Genomic DNA, 20114 nt, shown 5'->3' with positions numbered 1-20114 from the left:
TTTTCTTATTTTGTTCCATGTTTTATTCTTTCTACGTTCCCACAGAGTACTTCTCTCTAGGTTTTATTTTTATAGGTTTCTTCTATTTTTCATCCAAGATACCCATTTTGCTCTGTTTTTAATCTGTTTCTAAAATATATTGTAGCTTTGCAAACTAATGTATCACATTTTTTGTTGTATGAGTCAGCAAATCTTTGCTATGTCATAGAATTTGTGTTATACTTTAGTGACAAAAAGACATGCTAGCTTTTAAAAGTTATTTCAAGTCACTTTCCCTAATTTAGAAATATAAATGCACGTTGTTGTGCAACTTGTTAATAGACAATGTAAAAAAAGCTTCAGAAACACAATGAGAATGGCAGGAAGCAACCAAATGTCTGGGCAAATAGGGATGGGTCCCCAGTGAAACCCCACCTCCAAGTGAAGACAGTTTAAAGCCTGAAAGCCAAGCTCCGAGTTTAATCCTCAGACAGGATTGAGAGCTTGTCTTACTTCTTGGAGTGTTTTCCTCTGATTGGTCCTCATCTTTCACCTATTTTACATATACCTACCCTTTCCTAATTAGTTTTCTATATTGCCATGTCCACTTTTGAGTGGTGTCTTTGCTTTAACCATTTTTTTTTGCATAATCACAACCCAATCAGCATGCACTCCCCATTCTTAGTTCATAAAAACCCCCAAAACCCAGCCACAGGAGGGACTTTCCTGACTTCAGGTAGGGAAGCCAACTCCACATCCCTTCTCCACTGAAAGCTGTTTTCATTGCTCAATAAAAACCTTCTCTGCCCTCCTCATCCTTCAACTTCCCCTGTATCCTCATTCTTCTTGGGTGCGGTATAAGAGCTTGGGAACTGCCAAATGCAGATTCAAACTGTAACACAGGTGAGCTGGGGCATGCCAGCGTGACCAATTGAGGCCCTGGTGGGGTGTTGTGGCCAGGGATCCCGGGTTGCAAAATGACCAAGAAGAAAAATCCTAGATCAACAATAAAAAGAATTTACTGAAAGGAAGATGGATATGGATAAAGCATTATGAGGATTAGCATTTGAACTAACAACGAAGGTAGAATTGGGAGATTGCAAACAATGTGGCACTGCAGAGAGAGGTAGCACAATACATAAAGTTGTAGAGCACAGAAGAGCATTGAGATTTTAAAGGATGACTGAATTATAGATACATGTTTGGAAATGACAGAAGATAAAGTCCAAAGTGTAGGCAAGAGCCAGACTGCAAATACTTTATGGCACATCAAGAAGCAAATCCTTTATCAATGGACAAAGTAGCAAGATAAAAAGGATCTATTTAAGGGTTTTTTTTAATGGAAATAATGTAATTAGCTATACATATTTAAAACATGGGTTGGTGTCAGTGGAGAGGATGAATTGGAGAAGGAGAGAGCTAGGAGGCAGAAGAAAAAAGTAAGGAAGTAGTTATAACCAATTATATCATGATGAGAATTTCAGCTATGGCAGAAGCTAAAGATAAGCATTAGGTCACTTCTGTTTTAAAGAAATAGAAGGGTATGTAACACACTTGCACACAGAAGACGTTGTTGATTCTGACGGGAAAGATTGGGTTCAAAGAAAATGTCACAGTCTATCGGAAACGTATAATTAACTAGGGTTATCAAATCAAATGATTTCCACTCTGAATGGCATTGTTTTGGTGGAGAGAAAATGTTGTGAAGTTATTCTGAAGTGGGTGATGTCATGTGTCATCTAGGATAATAATTGATAGGAACGGTGAAACTTGCAGGTGGTAAAACAACTCTGAGTCAGAAATTCTTCGTTTCTGGAGGAAAACCTCTCAATGGAAAGAGATTGCGTTCTCTTGCAGAAATTCTCAAACCCAAAGGGAATCTGACATTTTATTACTGTCTAAAAGACACCTTAAGGCCATAACATATTTGCGGATGCATTGGAGCTTAGTGACAGCAGCACTAAACTTCCAAGAGTTTGGAATGCTCAGAGTTCTCTCCTGAAGGGAGATAGAAGTTTGTACCTTCCTTTAGACAGGAATCACAGAATATACATTACCCACTTAAGAATGAGACTGAACATAGAGATTTTAAAGACGCTCAAGCAGATAATTTAATTCAAGATTCTTACCCTCCATCCCCCCCAAAAATTAGTCTCTCAAGGGTCACTAAGAGAAAAATCTATAAAATATCTTAAAGCATTTCAGGAGGTAGCTGTCAATGTGGAAGCTGAAAATGAGATTGCTGGGATAATCATGTCAAAAAGTAGGCTCCTGCAGAGAGCCCACTGAGGCAAAAGCAAAACAGATGTGTTTGACAGGTTGGGAAATGGCAGCAGAAGAATAAAACATTGAATTTCTAAATTTATATAAAAACTCAGCTTCCCTAAGCGTTTTCCATTAGGTATTTCTGGGTAAAGCAAAAGAACTTGTTATAAAAATGGCATTGTATTTTTAAGGGCTTGTGACAAAAATAGTTAAATAAATAAAAATAGTTTAAAATCTAGGTATTAAAAGTTTCCTTGGCGTCATTTAGTCTACTAGCATGGAGAGTAGAAATATTAACAGAACCTGTACCTATGACCAAAAGAAAAAATTAAATGGGGCAGGGAAGAAAGCCGATATGTATTAAATACTATGGTGTGAACAGTTTACTGGATGTTTTTTCCATATGTTTTCTCATTTAATCTTCATAAAAGTCATATGAAATAGAAATTATTCTCCCTATTACACAAGGAATATGACTGAAGCTGAGAGAGGTTAAGTAAATGTATTTATTTATATAGCTCTCTTGTTCCAGAAAAGATTTCAAAACTATAAGAATGATTAAAAATACTTACAGTATGATAAAAACTACAATAACTTTGAATTGGTCAGGCAAATTCTAAAAAGAATCATATCAGGCAAAGAATACATAAAACTTATTATTCAGTAAATCTAATAATGGTTTAGTCAAACACATCTCTGTGATAAGGACAAGGAAACACGATGCTTCTCCTTTTTATGGTTCCAATCCTAACCAGAGAATTCTTCAGAATTTCTAGAGAAGTTTCACTAACTATACAAAAATCCTCTAATTCTTTGCTTATGAATTTCCTGTGGGCACCCAGGATTCAGTAAGAAAGTCAAAGCAATACTTTCATGTGTGACCACTGCCTAACAGTGCGCACAAAGCTAGCTGTCTTTTGTAAAACAGGTTTTAGCAGGATTTGTGAGAAGAGTATGGTTGAGGATTTGGTTGATGGGAAATTCTATCTGGCTTTAGAGAAGTATAAATTTTGCCTAGAATATACAGAAAATATTAAGAAAAAAATTTATTGCTAATTTTAGGAGTCATCTGTGCCCAATTCATGTTGGAGGATAAATAATGGACGATGACTTGGGGAATACTAAGTAAGTTACAAGATTGGATTGGATACACGCGCGCGCGCGCACACACACACACACACACACACACACACACGTATATCCATATTAAAAAAAGAGAGACCCGCTTCTTCTTGAATTTTATTGAAATTGTATGTCAAAGGAAAGAGCTTCGAGAGACCCACTCCAGGATTATGAGAGAAGAGTCCTAGATTAATGATGTAAGAAAAGTTAGGTGAGGGGTAGCAGAAGAAAATGAAACTGGGAGTATAGATAAGTTGAGTAACCTGAGGGGGAAAACTATCTTTTTTGGGGTGAGTCTGTAACGAATAATAGGACACGCTCTTGACAGGGTGTCTCTACCAACATTTGGCCAATAATTTCCTGGAGGGATTCTATATCAAGGGTAAAATTTTTTAAAAAAATCTCTCCTGTGTATAATTTGCAATATCTTTTATATATATATATATATATATATATATATATATAAGTTAAAATTTAACTTGTTTTATGAGGCAAAAAATATCTGACAAGGACATTAATAAAATAATAAAGACAATATCCATCAAGAAATAGAAAAAATCCTTAGAAAAATACCAGGAAAGCAAATTCAAAAATTCATAAGAAAGAAAATTCACCCAAACCAAGTGAGGTTTGTCACAAGAAAGCAAGAATACTTTAATTTTCAAAATGAGTCAATGTAAGCGATCACACTAAAACCTAAAGGAGAAAAATCATATGATAATTTTAACATTAAATAAAACACTAGGTGGAAAGAGGAAATTATATGTGAGGAAAATACTTCTACCATAATTAAGCAATTGATTGGAGCTTAAAAGATGACACTAAATATGGAAGTGAGAAGAATGGCTGATTTCATAATCTGAATAAGATATAACCAAAAATCTAGTAACAACTGAGGAGGTGGTAACTAAAACAATCATCTTCCATTGCTGTAAGAATTCAAATAAACATGAAGTCTGTGAAAGTTGTCAGAATTAAAATAGAGTCATTTGTGTTTAAAAATAATAATAATCAACAACCCACTAATAGAGCGGGAAGACTATAAAGAGAGGGCTGTCATGAACAAATGCTTGATTACAAGAATTATCACAAGAGACTGCAAAAACCCAAATCACGCACAAAGGCTATTACAACCTTACACAAAAATTACTCCCATGAGAACATCTGCCCAACAACTGCCTGTCTGACCCCAGACTGGTGCCATCCTTGCTATTAATTCCTTTCAGCCAAAGATAGTTATACTCAAACAATTTACGTGAGCCTCATTTTTTTCTTTAAAACCTTTGTCTTCCTTTACTTCCCTGAAAATGCACAGAGGTTTCTATGGCATGTTCATTCCCATTGCAATAACCTATTCCCGAATAAACACAATTTTCTTCTAAAGAGCTTCTCTCTCTTGTTACTTAGGTTGACATAAATGGTGCTAGAGAAGGATCTGAAACAAATCACTTTGGGAAGGAATCAACAATTCCTGGAACTGATGTGCAATATTCGCTTGAGCTCCTTCAGCTCTTGGCTTCCACATTCACCTTTTCTGCCCTGGTTAGTCTTCTCTCAGGCTGAGCAGGCTCCCTATTTGGTAGAGGCTTTTTTTTTTTTTTTTTTTTTTTTTTTTTTACTTTGAGATTTGTTTTAGTTGTCAGGCTAACTTAATAAAGAACCTTGTGTGGCAGGATATTTTTGTGCCTCTTCACCAGCCAGAGACCTCTGCTGCCAGTGACGCCCCTGCCCAGGGCCTCACTCAGCTCCTGGCTTGCCACAGAAGGTATCCTGCCCACTCGGCCTGACAGGCTACACTTGGTCTGTCCTCCAGCCCAGATACCTTGCTTTCCATGCGTAGCCCACACCTTGGCTGGGTAAGCCACGACCTGCTTCTGCCTTGGACACTGGTATCTGGATGAGGGGAACATGGTAGCGGTGACATCAGTGACCCCAGAGCCCCCAAGGGCATTTTACAATGTGTTAACAGCTCTTTCAGTCCTACCATCCACATCATGACCCATGGGGTTGTGTGGCACCCAGCAGCTCCCTCTCCCATTGCTTGGCAAGCAGGAGGGGAGTGCCACAGGGTTACAGCTCTGTTCACACTTGTCATTTGGTGGGTCCCAAGCTCTTGTCCCACATCCAAGAAGAACCCACTAGCTTGCTGACAGCTAGCTAGTAAGCAAGGCAAAGAGTTTTATTGAGTGATGAAACAGCTGTCAGCAGAGAGGAGGACCTGAGTCGGGTAGCCCCATGCCTGAAAATAGGGTAGTATTCCAAAGTGTGGCTGAGTCTGGGGTTTTTATAGGCACAGAATAGGGGTGGTGCATGCCACAGGTAGCACTGAAAAGGCAATATTCAATTGGTTAAAAAGTGTTATTCAGAAAGAACCAATCAGGAAAGAGCAATCAAACAGGAAGAGAAGTTCTCACTCTGGATCACAGGCTTCATCCTGAACCAGCAGTGCAGTTTTCAGACTTTAGGCTGCTTTTGGCTTGAAGGTTGGGGTTTTGCTGGGGACCTGCCCCTATCTGCCTAGATGTTTTGTCTGTATCCTGCCGCTATCACTTGCCCCGCTCCTGGATGACAAGATACTCTTTGACTTTTCTGGCAAGTCCTTTCTTGTATAAAGACAAATGTCCTAATAACGTTAAAACTTTGGTTACTACAGAAATTACATTCTGTCTTTGATGAATGTCTTTTTGGTGAATTTAATTTTGGCTCTTTCTGCATGCCTAATTTAATATTTTCTTTTTTCTGCATGCCTGGGTTAAATTGTGAGCATTCTGATTTTGATTTTATCTTGGTTTGGTAGCACATGCCTATATAGGGTGTGGTGTTTTTCCCTTGTTTGTTTCTGAAACTCTTCTGAGAGCAATAAGCATTCTAAATGGTAGGTGCAGCTAAAAGACATTAAGGCAGTCATCACCATCTAAAACACCAGTCCAAACTCCTGACAGTCTCTGACAGGATTTGTAGAATTTTCTTTGCTTTTAGAAGATGAATAAAAAATGAAATGAGATTCTCAAACATTAAGGCATACTGGGTTTTCTGAGACTCTAGCTTGCTACAAAGCTTTTCCTTCATGTACATTTTTGGATCAATGGCCATCATAGGGATCATTTGAGTTTCCCAAGTGTGTTTTTTCTTAGTATCAAATTAGGAAAGTACAGCTATACAGTTAACACGTAAGTTCTCCATCTCTCTATTTTTTCTGACTACTTTTAATCTGCTGACTTTTCTGCTAGTGTTGAGATAAAGCTCACTGCTTATGGCATTCTAGCCAAGCTTTTCTTTTTCTTTTTTTTTTTTTTTTAATTGTATTGGGCTCTGGGGTACATGTGCATGAACTGCATCCTGCAGGATTGTTGCATAGGTACATACATGCCATGGTGGCTTGCAGTCTCCATTCCCCCGCTCCACCCCGACCGTTGCCTGCATCAGGCATTTCTCCCAGGGGTATCACCACTGATCCCACAGAAATACAAACTACTATCAGAGAGTACTATAAACACCTCGTCACAAATGAACTAGAAAATCTAGAAGAAATGGATAAATTCCTGGACACATGCACCCTCCCAAGACTAAACCAGGAAGACATCAAATTCCTATATAGACCAATAACAAGTTCTGAAATTGAGGCAGTAATTAATATCCTACCAACCAAAAAAAGCCCAGGACCAGATGGATTCACAGCCTAATTCTACCAGAGGTACGAAGAGGAGCTGGTACCATTCCGTATAAAACTATTCCGACCAATAGAAAAAGAGGGACTCCTCCATAACTCATTTTATGAGGCCAGCATCACCCTGATACCAAAATCTGGCAGAGACACTACAACAACAACAAAAATTCAGGTCCATATTCCTGATGAACATTGATGTAAAAATACTGGTAACCCGAATTCAGCAGCACATCAAAAAGCTTACAGAGCACCGTCAAGTTGGCTTCAGCCCTGGGATGCAAGGCTGGTTCAACACAAGCAAATTAACTGCAGACAGAGTTTTTGCCAGCTTGAAGGGCAATGGAACATGCTTTGTTCGAAAAAGGAGACACTGTTTTGTTTCCTCTGTAATGCCAGTGAATTAAGAAAAGCTCTCATTGGCGAGTGCATATACTATTGATTATCCATTGGAAGCTGGAACTTTGAAGTTAGGTGGTAGCTAATTTCGTGCAAAGACAGCCAAAGTATAATGTAGATATTGCATGACAGCCTCCTGATGCTGGAAAAGGGAAAGAATAACCCAGTTTCCTTGACTTCCGACCCTCAATTTTACTCCCAGTGCTGCCCACTGGCTAAACCTTATGTTGGTATATGTGTAAATATCAATGTAGTACGTAGTTGAAATGTTCAAGGCATAAGACCAATGATGAAATAATAAATGATTCAGACACAAGAATTTTATTTTTTCTCATAAGCAAGCTCTAACTGCTAAAATATTTGAGTAATATCATTTATTCTTTAAGATATGGCCCATTCCTCAAGTTTGCCAACAAATGAGAATGAATAACCTTTTATCATATTTATGAATTATATTTATGAGAGGCTTGAAATATGCTGAAATAGTAGCGTCATCATGTCAGTTCAATTCATTACACATTTTCAAATTGAAATATATTATTTACAGTATGATGGCTACATATATATCTCCTATATGTGTTCCTTGCTATTTTTCTAAAGTGATCAAATGCTTACTCTATTTGTCTATTTCTATTTATAATCTCTAGAGGAATAAACAGTTATATATTATGGCCCTCATTTTTTAAACTAAAGCAAAATAAAATGAAGGGAATTTAAATCTGGTCAAAGTGATATAGTCCCTTACTAACGCAAGCCATATGAGGTATTTCTTCCTGATTCAATGTGCCTTTTAAATAAATTCATTGTCTCACATAAAAAAGTATTATTTATACCTACTCATTAGTTTTATATGTATGCATAATTATATGCATTGCTTGCACATTGCTCATAATTACTCATATCGAGAATTCCATTCCATTCATAAAGATTCTAAGCACATAAAGCATGAATCAGCAATGTAAATGATCATCTGTTTCATTATTGGCTTAAAGCACAAATCTCTGGCTAAAAAGGAAAACATATTTCCCTTAGATATTATAGGATATTACCTCTCATGAAGGTTGTCCTTCCACTGTGGATATGTTGAGTAACAAATCATAAGAAATAACATTCATATAAACCCACAGAACTTGAAGAAATATCATACATTTAGAACCATTTCCTAAGCCCTTCTTCTAAAAAGTAGAATGTTAGACAATACAATAGTATTAATTTGCACTTTTTTTTCAGTAGACATTTATTAAACATCAGCATATACTAGTCAATAAGCTAGATATAAACAATTAGGTAATGAGGTAACAGCCTGGTAATGAAGAACTAGTGGTAAAACTTCCTCATAAAGACAACAGCAAAATACTGTATGCATTATACATGCACACACACATACACACACAAGCAAGGTAGAGTCGGTGCTGAGACATCTACCTACATGGGGACGGGTTGGGTACAATGGGGATGGGTTTTATAAAAGAAGATGTGCTTGAGCTTTAAATGCTGAAAATGTTATCGACAGAAAACATATAAGAGAAATGTAGTCAAGGCAGGAAAAATAAGATATGCAAGGCATAAAAGCAGGGAACTGGATGTTCTCAGGACAGCTGATGTGTGCGTATTTAGGGGGCAGGATAAATAATGAGGTAAGCAGTGGTCTCAGGAAGGGGAATCTGATGGACAATTTCCTGGAAAAAACATATTGATTATTTACCAGAGTATGACAGAATATGCTAGCCTGGAAACATTGTCTGCTCTCTAGGATATTCAGTTCTCATAATAAGGCCTGAGGAGCAAGCTTTCGGGCCACAGCCTGTATGCAAAGAAATTTAATGCACGAATTTAGGGCTTAAGAAAGTAGATACTGGATGGGAGCTTTCTTCTTCAGGCCAGGCCCATCCAGGACCTCCAAAGCTTCATTTAGGTCTGTTTAGATGACTTGCAAATATAATTATTTTGGATCTTAGAGATCTTCCTAAACTTAGGTTGAATATTCCAGAACAGCTGATGAATTTTACACAGTCCTAACCCAATCTAGGCAGTCCTAAGTACTTCGGGACTGTTCACAAAGCTGTTCTCCCATCATCAGGAACATGACTAAAATAATAACAATAATGTTAAAATCAAATAATTTTTAAAAGAAGGCTGGGTGGTACACGTAAAGCCTGAATGCAGCTGCTAGAAGAAGGAAGTGTTAGGTCCTCTTTTGTGATGGTTAGTGGTTCAAAGCAATTTGACTTAATTTCAGATAATTGTATCTGAGCCACTATTGTGTATTAATACAGCACTGAAAGGCCTATGTAGAATACAAAGTTGAATAAGACACAATTTCTACCCTCAAGTCTCATGACCCCAAATCAGATGGATGTTGATATTACAGTTGGAAAGTAGTAGAACAGGGAATTCTTTTCCACTCTTTTCTTTCTTCTTTCTCTTTGTGTTCACGGAAACAACAATTTTATGGGGGCGAGGGGGGCGGTGAGACAGGCTCTGGCAGGAGTGTAGTGGTGTGACTATTGCTCATTGCTGCCTCAAACTTCTAGGCTCAATAATCCTCCCACCTCAGCCTCTCAAGTAGCTAGGACTACAAGTGTGAGCCACAGCATCCAGCTAATGTTTTGTTTTTTGGGGTTTGGTTTCAGTTTGGTTTTTGTGGTTTTGGTTTGTTTGTTTTTGTAGAGATGGGGTCTCACTATGTTGCCCAGGCTGGTCTCAAACTCCTGGCCTCAAGCTATTGTCCCAACTTGGCCTCCCAAAATCCTGGGATTACAGGAGTGCATGCACTACCATGCCCAGCTAAAAATAGTAATATTTATGAGGCAGAGGTTTCCCAAAATTATGGTGAATCAGAGCAATGGCATATAAAGATAATTTCTGCCATTGGCTGTGGCATCTTCCAGCTGTAAGTTTTTAGACAGTCTTAGAGTTTTCCAACCACGGCGTATGAACTTATAAAAATAGGAAGAAAGAAAAACTCCATAAATAATACAACCAGTATGCCAATTAGTTATACTACATAGCAAGCCATCTAACAATGATTTAAAGAAATAGCCTTGTTTTGTTTTTTGATTCAAAGTTCTTTGGGTCAGGGGGAGAGTCATCTGATCTCCATTGGGCTCATTTATGTTCTTGCAGTTGCTAATGTATCAGGCACTCTTTAATCTACGATGGCCTTACTCAGATGTCTGCAGTGTGTGTATTATTGGCCAGGGTGATAGAAATGACCACACCATATGTCTCTCATCTCCTTGGTCATAAAGTTCCAAGATAGTGAGGAGACCTAGGAAAATCCCAAGGCCTGGGCACAACATGACTTACTTACTCCACTTTCTATTGGCCAAAGAAAGACACATGGCCAGATCAGATTTAGGAAATGGGGAAACGCATACTGTAAACTGCATTGCCAAGACCATGACACAGGAACTGAGGAAGAATTGTGGCCATTTTTGCAAGCTACCATGACAGAGGATTAAAGAAATGTTTTAAACAGCACTGTAGATTTCCACTTTTTTTTTCATTATGTGTGCTTTATGGTGATATGTGATTTTGTATAATGTTACCTGAGCTGGGTGGGACATGCAGTGGCTCATGCCTATAGTCCCAGCACTTTGGGAGGCCAAGGCAGATGGATCGCTCGTGTGCCTATAGTCCCAGCTACTTGGGAGGCTTACGTGGAAGGATCACTTGAGCCCAGGAGTTTTAGGTTGCAGTGAGCCTGGTGACGGAGAAAAAGCCTGTATCAAAAAACAAAACAAAACAAACAAAAAATCACACGCAAATAAAACAAAAACAAACAAACAAACAAAAAACCCTGAAATGACCTGTAGTATGAGGACCAGGAGCTTTGGCTAACAGGTTACATTAGCTAAGAGGATACCTGAAATATGTTACGGGGGACTTATTTAATCAAGGGCAGGAACCAAACATTACTTCCACAAGCAATCCATATGATTGTAGAGTTTCTACCCAAGTCTAAAAGCACCAATTTGAAAACCTATTTTTTCTTTCGAGACAGAGTTTCGCTCTTGTTACCCAGGCTGGAGCGAAATGGCGCAACCTCGGCTCACCGCAACCTCCGCCTCCTGGGTTCAGGCAATTCTCCTGCCTCAGCCTCCTGAGTAGCTGGGATTACAGGCACGCACCACCATGCCCAGCTAATTTTTGTATTTTTAGTAGTGACTGGGTTTCACCATGTTGACCAGGATGGTCTCAATCTCTTGACCTCATGATCCAGCTGCCTTGGCTTCCCAAAGTGCTGGGATTATAGGCGTGAGCCACCACGCCTGGCCCGAAAACCTATTTTTTTAAGTTGCCCTTTGTTTTTGAGACTGAAGATCTTGCACTACAACATCAAGCATCTTGTGCTTTATCTCTACAGAGATAAAGAAAAGTTTCCCTTTCTAATGACTGGAATGCAATTTCAACAATATGATCAGTTTCTCTCTTGATAATTCTTTGTCCTATCTTTTCTGCATGATTTTACCCAATTTTACCATTGAGAGACACCATGATATGGTTCTGGTGATGTGGCATTAATGTTCCTGTTGCCAGGACATTGATATTGGCCGAAGAATAGAAGTCTGCATCCATAACCGGGTTCTTTCTCCAGTGTGTGAGACAGAACTGTTTGGCATTCCTTAGGCCTTTGCTAAAAGTCACACATTTTAAAACTCTATGCCTTCAGATTCATGGAAGTGCTGTAATTGTACACGAACCCTGGTCGGAGCCCCACGGGTGGCTGCAGTCCAGTTATGGAAATACAAGGCAGGGATGATGATTTTGAGCATATGTTACGACCACTTGTGGGAAAAAGGCAGGGCTCTCACTTCTCCTCTGATCTTTCTGAGATGAAAATAACAAGATTTATTGCAAGCTTCATGGCCTTCAAAACAGGCCAGTAACCTCCATGTGTTCTTTTCCCAATAGAAAGTGTGAGCACACATTGTGTGTATAGCTTGACCTAAGTAAAATAACTCAACTGACCCATGTTTACATTTCACTGCTGGTGTTCTAAACAATACAGGATGAGCCTAGTGGCCAGTCCTGGCACACGGCATGGTGTTTGTCTTTCTTCCATTGGTGCCGTAGATGTTAGTTTCCCTTCTAATTGGCATTAGTGTCTGCAGCTGTTCCTGCTGTCCGAAGCTAGTGATCTGATTCCTTATCATGTGCCTCCCAGTAACGGTGGTGTTTTATTTCATCCATTCAACAAACATTACTCAAAATCTACTATGCAATGAGATTTTCGTAAAAACCCTCCAAGATGATATGAATATTTTATTTTTGTGGCTAACAGCAAATAGGTAAAAGTCAAATACATTGATTCTTCTTTCAATTCTCACATCTTTTATTTTGAGACAGCAGAGTGCAGTGGAAGAAATCCTAAAAGAAACTATGAAGAACTCCTATAAGAAGGATGCTGAAGGTTTTGACCCATGGACTCAGAACAAAATGCAACTTCAGTTTTGTCTCTCTCTGTTTGTAATCATCTTGACCTCTAATGATTAAATGTTTTTTACTTTTACTGGTGCCCTTCCAAATTGACTGTCCTTGCTGGACTTGAGAGATGGTAAAATTCAACAGTTTTTCTCGTCCCCTTTGAGTTCTGTGGAGGTTCTCTGCTAATCCCCCATCTTATAAAGAAAAGGAGAATGAACTTCGATCGTACGTGATGGCTTCATGCTGCATCTTCAGCTGCTGGGCATTCCACATTGCATCTTCTTCCTTCTGCGGATGCCCCTTGAGGTGCTCTGTGACACAGAAGCCAAAGTCCTGTGTTGACTCTTTCACTTTACATGGCCCACATCTGACTCACAGCAAACTGTGACATTTTCTGAGCCAGCTCTGGAAGTTTATACGATCTCATTGCAACACTTTTTTGACACTATCACCATGACATGGGTGTAGCCTAAAAAGTGTTTCTCTTGAAGTCCTCTTCATTAAGCTTATACTTAGAAGCTAGCATGCCCCAAACTTTCCCCTAAAGTTTGGGGGTACAAATCAAATCAAGAGCTTTCTCCAAAGAAATGTCCCTACCAATCTCTTTTCCTTTCCACTGTCTCTGATATGTTTTTATTCACTTAATCTGGCAGAGGTGCAAGAGACAAACATTTGTGTCATTTTCTCTAAATGTCAGCACATGGGGAGGTGGTGTCTGGCACATTCTCTGCTATCTGATACTTTTTTGTGGTACCTCAGTTGAAACCTGAGGCAGGCACAGTCCCATGCTAACTTCCTATTAACACTCACTACACAACTTTGCAGAAACAATTTAATTTTCTGGATCTGTATTTCCTCCTTCGTAAAACAAGAGGTTAACGCTCAATCTCTAGGGTCCTTTGCAGCTCTCCAATTTGGTGGTTTGCAGTTAAATTTCTATAGACAGTGTAACAAAATAGAAAATGCATTGAGATAGTTGTCAAGAGAATTAATCTCAGCTATAATCCCATTGACAAATTAAATGGCCTTGAACAAGAAAGTCTCAATTTTCTCACATGTAGAACTCAGTTTTCTCATATGTAAATGGATGAGAAGTCACAAGATGACTTGTAAGGGCCTCTTCCAGAGCTAAATCATATTTCTTTATCATTTATTATTTCTGGATATGCCCTCAGTTATAAATATTTACTTTATCACACACACAAATGAGATTTAAACAGAAAAAATATTGCAATTAAGCATAAAATGTAGCCAGGAAACCTCGGGGCTGGCAAAAGCGTAATAGAAAGTGCAAGATTTAATACACTTCAGTATTTTGAAAGGCTTCATGCTATGAGAACCAGTGGGCAGTTTTAGTAACTGAAAACTTGGTTGCTGATTCAGTCTTAGCCCCTTCCTCAGCTGTATGAGCACTGATATATCACACAATCTTTTGAACCTTATTAAAATATGTATTTAATGGAATTGATTTAAGGACCACATGACAAATCTACAAGTAATTTTTAAATGGAAAGAATGAAACAAATATTGGTTATCATAGTTAAATACATTAAATGCTGCAGAAAGAAAACAATTATTTTTTCTACTTATACAGAAAGATGATGGGAGAGTAATATACTGTTTATCACCAGTATCTGCAAGGTGATTGCAGATCATCTTACAATATAACTGGAAGCAAGAGGGGAATGAAAACCACGGGCTGGAGGGTGAAGTAGACTCTGGTTGCTAGTGAGGGATACATTCCAAGACCTTTGTGATTCTGCTAAATAGACATATTTGTCTAGGTGCTTGGTTTTCTCTCAAATCACATTTCAGTCAAGCCACATGTTTCCTGTGAATATTCTCATGTGAGTAGTTGGAGCATGGAATAGAACATTCCAGGCATACTTTATCTTGCTTCCACAGAGAGCGGAGTATGCTTGTTCGTATCACTGTTCCAAGTCTTTGCAAAAATAGACATGTTGTTTCTTAAAGTACCTAAAACTTCTGCTATCTGAAAAATAACCATCCATCTTTTAGACCACTGGATAGTTGATTTTCAACCTTCGACACCAGGCTTTCTTTGCAGGGTTAATTTCAAAGAAGAAAAGTTTTTTTACTGTTAGTTCAAATATATATATACATATATATCTTTAGTATGTGACTCAAATACATGGTTTTTCAAAATAATCTAATGTACCCTAAAATTCTTGAAGCCCTGACCATATATGCAGAACGCCAAGGCTCTACCGCCATACCTAGAATCCCTGCCACTAATACATTTCTCTATTCATTCAATTTTCCTTTTCCTATTCGGACTATTTCACATCTTCCTCCTCAAAACCCCAACACTCTGCTTTCTCTCCTTAGCAGATAACCTCACCTTTTAATTAACTGAGAAAATGAAAACAATAAGATAAGAATTCATCTTCTCAACACCAATTACTCAGCTAATGACTTTCACGCAGTCACCGACTCCTGTCTGCATCAGTTTTCTTTCTGCAGAATCACTTTCGTCAACAAAACAAGCGGGCTGCATTATTTCCCATGTTAGAAATCCTTCTTTGGACCACGTATTTCTCTTCCTTTACTGGCTCATTTGTCTGTCAAGTTTCTAAACTCGTTGCAAGCCCTTAGTGTACTTCTTCCCCCCCACACACTCTTCTGAACCCCAGTGTTCTTATTCTGGTTAACAATGACCTCTATCTTGCAAAATCAGTTAAATGTGTTTATGTCCTCATATTTCTCAAATGATTCACCCTTAGATTTTCATAGTCGATTGTTACTTCTTCAAAACTTCTCTCTAGGCTTCTAGGAAATCATATTCTCCCGGTTTGTTTTCTGACATATTAAGTGTTCCTTCTCAGTCTTGTGTATTCTTTTTCTCAAACCTAAATGTTAGAATGGCCAAGAGCTTGGTCTTATGGTTCTGTTCTCTACTTGAACATACTCCCTGGGTTGAGTCTTATACTTTCTCTCTTCTCTGTACATATCTCACCCACTACTGTAGTTTTAAATATAATGTAAATATAAATGACTCGTAAAATTATAAATTAGGTCCCTATCTTGACACCAAGGTCCACACTTACATATCTAGCTGTCACTTAATGATTTTAATTAAACATGTAAAACAGACACCTCAAATTTAACCAGCAAAAACGAGGTTCTTTTGTTCCCCATCGTAAGCCATTCTTCCTTGCTTTTTCCATCTCAGTAAATGGTCCTGAGACAGTATAAGAAAAAGACTTGCTCCTGGCAGACAAGAGACATGGTAACCAAAATCCCAATGGGTCTAACATGTCTGGGCATATTCCCTCCCTTACCTTCTTGTCTCCCTGAAGAAACTGACTCACTTCACGTAACAGAGGGTGGGGACTGTCCTAATTTAGCAGACCAGACCAAATTCCTAGCCATAAAAGGAAGAACCTAACCATTTATCTCCTTCAGTTATGTCTTTCAAGGCTGCTGAACCAGGACTCTGACATTCTTGATAAGAACCTGACCAGGCTGTAATCCCAGCACTTTCGGAGGCCAAGGGGGGTGGATCACAAGGTCAAGAGATCGAGACCATCCTGGCCAACATAGTGAAACCCATCTCTACTAAAATACAAAAATTAGCTGGGCATGGTGGTACGCACCTGTAGTCCCAGCTAATGGGGAGGTTGAGGCAGGAGAATTGCTTGAACCTGGGAGGCGGAGGTCACAGTGAGCCCAGATTGCACTATTGCACTCCAGCCTGGGACCTGGCGCCTGGCAACAGAACCAGGCTCTGCCTCAAAAAAAAAAAAAAACCTGACCAGATACCAGTGGCTGGTGATAAGATGGACTGCTGTAGTTTTCAATGACTTTTTCCTCACTATAATCTCTCTATAATGCTAAAATCTCCCCCCAGAGTAAGGCTTACCTGACATTTTGTGTACATGAGATGCCTGCTAAGACATGAGGCCCACTGCCCAGATGCAGGAAAGGCCCCGCCCAATCGTGCCTGTGTGTTACTCATTTTTCTGGCTCAGTTTCCTTAAAGTGGCAGGAGCCAACAGCCAAGCCGCTGAGGGAGCTAGCAACAGGATCCCCTTCCTGTATGCTGTTCCTTCGTGCTGTCTGAGACACAAGCATATTAAACTCCTACCTGAGAAAAACTTGTTTGGTCGGTGTTCATTTCTAGTTATCTAAGAGCCAAAAAAAGACCTTGAGCTCTAGGGTATGATAAGAGCACTCCAATCTATGCAAGTGCTCACGCCGAAATCCGAGGAGTCATCTTGATCCCTCTCTTTCCTTAAATCCCACATCCAACTCATCAGCAAGTCAAGCTGGCTTCATATTGAGAGTATAACTTGCTCATTTCTCTGCCTCTGAACTCTACACCATCTTAGTACAGGTTACTCCTTCTCTTACTTGAACTTCAGCAATTGCCTCCTACCTATCCTATCCCTGTTTCTCCCCTTATCTGTGTTCAACGCATTTTCCATTTAGCATGTCTGACGGCATTACTCTTTTTAAGACCTGCTAATACCTTACCATTGCTTTTAAAATAAAATCTGTGTAAACCAAACACAATTCTTTCTCACGTGAAACAAATTTGTATTTTTTGTGAAAGACTAGTTATTAAAGACACCAATACGTACCCTTTGCTATGTGTATGTATATGTATATGCATGTGTATGCATGTGTATACAACACATGCATGAACAACACATCCATACACATACATATGCATAGCAAGTGATTGAGTAACTGAAAAAAGTCAATGAAACAAGTAAGAAAATTTAGTTGATCTTCTGGTAATAAGTAATCATTTTTAATCAAAAATCAGCTGAGACGTGTAACACAAAAGAATGCAAAATTGTAAAATTTTAAGATTATCTGAGACTTCTAAGAAATTATGTGACTGGAATTAATTTTTTCAGGTTAAGTGCCCAGATTCTAGGAAAGGGACATCCCCTTACCTCCCCCATTAAAGGGAATTTGATGGGAAATAACACACGCACACGCACACGCGCGCGCACACACACACACACACACACACACACACACACTGAACTCCTGGGCTCAGGCAGTTCTCCTGCCTCAGCCTCCAGAGTAGTTAGGGCTACAGGCATGCACCACCATACGCAGATCTTAATGGTTTTATTTTGAATCAACAATCAGCCCAGATCAACACTCATGTCATACAGCAGGGAAGTAGAAAGGACACTCTAATTATATTACAAAGCTTTCAAAAGACAATACAATTATTTGCTTAGTTATGTGTATGACACTTATAAACTATTATGTGTATGGCACTTATAAACTATGACAAATTTATCAAAACAATCGAAGCTTTCAGAAATTATAAGCTGTGAGAACCATTGCTCCCAAACAATGTGCGCTTTTTCTTCATAGCTACTCCTAGCTCGTGGCGAGCCTAAGTCCTTTGTTACATTCCTGAGTGTGTGAATAACAGTACATTATTTAGAGTTAAGAAAAATCTCCCAAAACCTAAAATGGAATAAAATAACCAAAACCTAAAATGCAATAAAATAAATAAATGGGGAAAAAAAAAAAAGAAAAATCTCACCTTCCCAGGCATTTCAATTTGAAATCAAGACTGTGTTCCAGTGTTTTTTTAGTGACCACCAAATACGCCAAACCCTGGAAAATATTTCTGTATTTCGTAACATCTCGCACTGGGCTTTGGGCCCAAGACTTTCTATCATAAATGTTCCCACTGGCCCCCATAATAAGGAAATTACTTTAGCCTAAACTTTAATTAGCAAGGAAATGTTCAGAAACTGCTTAGCCTTTCTCTCTTATTCTGGATAAAGCCAGGAAAACCTTCCACATCTCTATATGGATAAATCTCTCACCTTAAATTTTGCCATTGACTACTCAAGTAATGAGAAATATTTCTCTTCTGACTAACCCTCCCCATCTCAGATTCCTCATTCTCGTGAGGACTGGGCCAACCCACCAGGAAGCAAACCCACTTTCAGTCTTCTTGCTGCACAGAGCTATGGTGGGAGCACTGTGGGAAAGCAATCAAGACAGCAGAGTGAATTAATTTTCCGCTGTCAGAATAAAGCTTCGTAACTCACGGATGTGAAGAATTGACAAGGAAACCTGCAGTCAAATCAGTTTGTACTCATCAGAGTCTCCTTACCCCTGGAAATAATATAAACTTCAAACCCAATCACAATCTGGCTCATTTCCTGTTGCTCAAAGAAACGTCTGTTTGCAACATTTTCATTTTAATGGCTTTAACATAAACGTCCTCCTCGCCATCATGTACTCATCCATTCAGATTTGGAAGATACATTCTCTAGCAATGGTGAAATAATCTAGAAGGATATCTGTATAGTGTAAGAGGAAGCCCCGTGTGTGTGAGCAAGGGGCGTGTGTGTGTGTGTGTGTGTGTGTGTGACACAGAGAGAGAATGGTAAAGGAAAAAATGAAAGGAAAGGGAAAAGTTGGGAAGAGAAACCTTCTACAAAACAGGAGTGTAGCAGAGATGAAAAATGTCCTACCTCTCCAAATGAAGTCAGCAATAAATAAACTCAGAAACTTTCTCCCAGTTAGTGCATGTGCTGGCTTAAATAACTAATTGCCCAGAAGGAGCATGTAGAATACAGAATGATATTCTTCATGGTTTTACTTGATGATCAATGATGAGTATATTATCTGATTTTCATGCCACCATAAAGATATACCCAAGACTGGGTAATTTATAAAGGAAAGAGGTTTAATTGACTCATAGTTCTTCAGGGCTGGGACGACCTCAGGAAACTTATACAATCATGGCAGAAGGAGAAGCAAATATGTCCTTCTTCTCAAGGTGGCAGGAGAGAGAAGAATGAGAGCTGAGCAAAAGAGGAAGCCCCTTATAAAACTATCAGATCTAGTGAGAATTTACTATCACCAGAATAGAATGGGGAAAACCACCCCCGTTATTCAATTACGTCCCACTGGGTCCCTCCCTCAACACGTAGAGATTATGGGAACTAAATGGAAGGTGAGATTTGAGTGGGGACACAGCCAAACCATATCAGTGAACTATTGACTTATTTTTTATTTTTACTATCTCTTCCTTTTGATTAAAGAAAAGTAATAGTAAAATTAGTGGCAGAATACTTGCATAAAATATGTAGTCCTGAGCTTTGATAAAGATGATGTTTTGAAATGCTCATGATTTTGATTAGAGTTCAGGAGTACTCAGGAATATAAGGTTCAAATCATATACTTTAATTACACGTGGCAGTATAGATAGCTAAGGGTGTGGGAACGAAGATTATTATCATTT

The sequence above is a fragment of the Cebus imitator genome, unplaced genomic scaffold, assembly GCF_001604975.1.
Source record: "Cebus imitator isolate Cc_AM_T3 unplaced genomic scaffold, Cebus_imitator-1.0 Scaffold676, whole genome shotgun sequence".
Classification (NCBI taxonomy): Eukaryota; Metazoa; Chordata; class Mammalia; order Primates; family Cebidae; genus Cebus; species Cebus imitator.
Note: the sequence above shows the minus strand (reverse complement) of the source record.